The sequence below is a fragment of the Octodon degus genome, unplaced genomic scaffold (genome assembly GCF_000260255.1).
Source record: "Octodon degus isolate 3935 unplaced genomic scaffold, OctDeg1.0 scaffold00276, whole genome shotgun sequence".
NCBI classification, from domain to species: Eukaryota; Metazoa; Chordata; class Mammalia; order Rodentia; family Octodontidae; genus Octodon; species Octodon degus.
Genome location: NW_004524852.1, coordinates 293,605 through 297,947, shown reverse-complemented (window position 1 = coordinate 297,947; position 4,343 = coordinate 293,605).

Genomic DNA, 4,343 nt, shown 5'->3' with positions numbered 1-4,343 from the left:
ACAAATGCATCAGGAAGATCGCAGCAGCAACAGCAGAACAGTAAGCCTACGTCCAGGCCTTTGGGGTGCCAAGCCTGTGGACATTGAGGGCCACATGCCCAGGAAGCCGCACTTGTCCCAGCCTCCCCTGAGTTGCCTGTGTGTTCTCATCTTTGTTCTCAGGATTCCTCTCCTTCCCAGACAATCTCATATGTTCATGTATATGACCTTGCAAGGCTGAAAGTGAATTGGCCTTGTTATTGCGCTCAAAAGTCTAAACCTTGGGTTTGCTTCTCAAAATACTGTTGCAAGCTTTCTGCTTATTTTCAAACACAAATGATGTAGGGAAATCTGGAATAACAGATTCTCTCAGAATGCAAGTAGTGCCAGTGGAAGTGAACATCAAAAGCAGGAAAAGTGCAAGGAGCTTTCCTGGAAGGGTAGTATATAGAGAAAACTGCAGTACCATTGTTGTAAGGGAACACCAAGTACAAATTGATCAGTAGATGTCATTGTCCTTGTGGATCTTTGCTATCTCCGAGTGGGATGCCTCCCTTGCTTCACTGATCGGCAGCCATGTGAGCTCAGAACAGGACTTTTGCTCTGTAGCCCTCAGTTTACTCCTATGTAAAGAGATGAAGTATCGTCAGTACTTAGGTCATATATGTCATTACCTAGAGAGAGTGACTGACACTCAGTGACATGAAGAATTCTTTTTATTACATTTGTTACAGATTCCAAGAGTAAAAAATCAAAATGTGAATGTATATATCACATACTCTCATTGCATTTCCATGTAAATTGATAACACTGAAATATCTAGAATCCCAGCTCATTTCTTTTCAATTTGTTGACATTCATGAGTTTATTTCAGCTTTTCCCTCACAGAAATTTATAAGCAATTGATATGCTTTGCCAGTGCTTTGGGACCCGTCATTTTTATTAGTGACTCTTTTTCCCTGCAAAATAATTTCTGCAAGAGAAAGAGTACAAACTATAGACTATGACTGCACTGAAAAGTCTGATGTCAGCAGAAGTAAAACTATTACAGTATGAACCAGGAAACCCAAAGCAGTGCATGCTGCATGCAAGTCTCCCCGAGGCAGCGGCTGTGACTCAGTACCAGATGCAGTTTGGGACCAGCCTGCAGGTGACCCTGGAGCACTGTGCCTCTCCTGCACAGAAGTAGGAGCCTGAGTCTCCCAGCTCAGAGGCTGTAATTTTCAAGGTGCTTAATCTCTCTTGGTAATTCAGTGTTGCCTCTAGCCTTCCACTCTGCTTTGTTCCAGCAGCCACGTAGAGCAGGTTGATGAGGCTGCCTTCTGGATTCTGCCGGAACCACTGCACACTTCTTGTGGTGGTAGAGAAGTTGCACCTCAGTGTAGGGCTCTTTCCCTCCTGGAGACTCAGGGCTGAAGGGCTCTGCTCCACCTGTGCCCCTCTCACCCCTAGTTAGAAAGAGAGAAGCAGACACAGATGTTGGCCCAGGGAGTCATCGAGCAATTTCCAGACCTGGAAATGCTGGAAACGATATCCCAGGAAATGCCCATGAGGATGAAGAACAATGCAGGGGCTCTGTGTCCATCCTCCCTTCCCTGCTTCCTGCTGCCAGGTCTGTAAGCCCCTGACCCCAGGCGGGGACCCTCAACTCACAGCAAACCTGCACCCATATAAGCCCCAGAAGGGCTCCCAGATTCCTCTTCATGCCTCCTGCCCCGGATCCCTGGGGTGTCTTTCTCTAGGGAGGTTGTAGAGTCTTGTGGCCAAACTTGTTCTAACAGCAGCAGGTTCCCTAGATTCACTGAACCTAAGTCATATCTGAACTCTATGCAGAACCACCTGCAGTCATTACTACCGCGCCCCCTAGTGGATAGAAACATCAATACAAGTCACTTCAGACCAGGGGACTTCTCAGCCCTCCCACAGCACCAATCCCAATTTTTATGAGGAAGGCAATGCAGATGGTCAGAAATCAAAATGCCTGGACCACATGGAGGTTTAAAGAACTACTGTTATAGTTTGTGTCTAGCTGTCCCCACAAAGACTCATACAGTGATGGTAGGGTTTTCAGAGATGGCTGAATCTAGAGTGCACTTGATTCATGGTTCATTGCTGGGATTGAGGATGCAAGCGCTGCACCCACCCTAGTGCAGGTAGCCTGCATACAGTGTAAGGGACAGGAAGAGCCCACCCCTGGCTTTTGCTGTCTCGGCCATGAGCTGTTGCCCTCTGCCATGTGTACCCTGCCTTGGAGCCAGCAGATTGTGGACTCCAACTCCAACAAGCTGTGACATAAATAAACCTTTACTGCCTTTAACTTTGGGTGCCAGGTATTGTGTCTCAGCATGGAAAGAAAAATACCTAAACCTGGGGAAGCAGCTCAGTGCTAGAATGCATTGCTTCAGGACCTGGCTTCAATATCCAGCACTGAACAAAAATAACAATAATTTTATGAAATAAAGCAATATAAAAATAAAATGTAAAATATTGTTCATCATCTTGAGGTATTTAATTTCTTCAGTTCAAAATAAATCAGAAAAACTTATGAGCATTTCATTTGGAATGAGTAACATGAATATATAAAATGTGAAGAGACAGTGGTTTATAGTTTACATGTAGCAATAAGAAAATTAAAGAGTAGGAATCTGAAAGAAATGAAAATGGAAGCTGTGTGGTCCCAGAGGCAGGAGGAATACTATCCATGGGATGGCTGAATAAAAACTTGGGCAAAATGTGGCTGCCTCACCCATCCCATCCTTTTCTGTTTTAAAAAAAGTTTGTTTTAAATTCTTAACATATTTTATCAGTATGTGTTACAGATTGTATCAAGATGTTTCCCCAAAGCCTCGTGTGGTCATAGTGGGAAATTGGGTGGCTGGTTTAGGTTGTGTGCATGTGGATTAAGAGTGTGATTCTGGGACTTAGAGAGTGGAAAGTGGAAGCCCTCACCTTGAGAAAGGGTGGCACCAATCAATAGTTTTCTAGCCTGAATGGAATACAAAGGGACAAAAAGAAAAAAAAAAAAAAAAACAGGCTTGTTGTGCTGCTGCTGCTGCTGCTGCTGCTGCTGCTGCTGCTGCTGCTTGCTCCATTGGTGTCTCCTGCCTACACTGCCATGGACTGTTTCTACTCTGCAGTGTACCTCTGCCATTCCAGCCTGCTTGGGAGCAAACCATCTATGGCATGAAACCTCTACAATCTGGCAAATGAAATGGAGCTTTCTTTAACGTTGGGTGTCATGTATTTTGTCATAGCTCCAAGAAATCTAACTAAATAGTACATGTTTGCAGTACAGAGTGATTACATTTATAGGCAAATATTTATTAGGACTTCTATGGATTTTTATTAGGTTTAATTTTAGGAAGATTTTAAGTATATGAAAGCAAGAGTAATAAGTACTGCATACAGCCCTCAGTCCTACTGAGTTCACCTGCCTAGTCTGGCTCTTTACTCACACTTCACCCTAATTTGTCCTTCTTTTCAATTTGGAGGTGATGTTCCAAATTGGTGTCTTATTTACAATCATATAACAAATGTATGAAATAGGAGAAAATAATGTTTGTTCTGCAGCATTTTACTTAATATAATATACTGCATCATGTGTATACCTTTTCGGAACATGCTCTATAAATTTCCTAATAAAGCTTATAGGTCTCATGACAGCACACATAGGGCCCACTGTTCTCTTGCACGACATTATAGACATAGTTTAGCTGACCTAGCCCTTCCTTTGTTGATCAACACTTAAAATGTTTGTGGTTAATTCACTGTGACAATGGCTTTTGTTTTTATTACTGTGATGATCTGCATATTGGATCTGTACTTTGAAGGCAAATTTGATAAATCCTGAAATCATTATTTTATATATAACTGTTTCAGAGTCCACCAACCAACCATGAAATGATTCTAAAAATAGTAGCTCAGCTAGAGGAAAAGCCTACTCAAAGGGAAGAAAGGGGACACACAGGGAAAGAACTGTGAGAAAACACTGCATAAACAGAAAGGGAAGTATTTGGCATGAAACAATATGAGGTATACACAAAATGATATAAATTATGTGTATCCTTAATTTAAGAATACTTATAAGAAGGAATATAATACACATACTATGATACACTATACTACAGGAATATGCTGAACATTTTCTAAAACACTAAAGGTAAAATGGAAACTTTTCCAATACAACAGAAGACAGACTGAAAAAGAAAAAAATATATAAGGTCTACCTCGAACAATACCAAAATAAACTGAATTCAATCATATCGGCAATCAAAACATACATTAAAATAAATGATCTCAACAGATCAAAATTAGAAATTGTGTTCCACACTGAATTTGGTCTAAACATGCACCACGATCAGGTG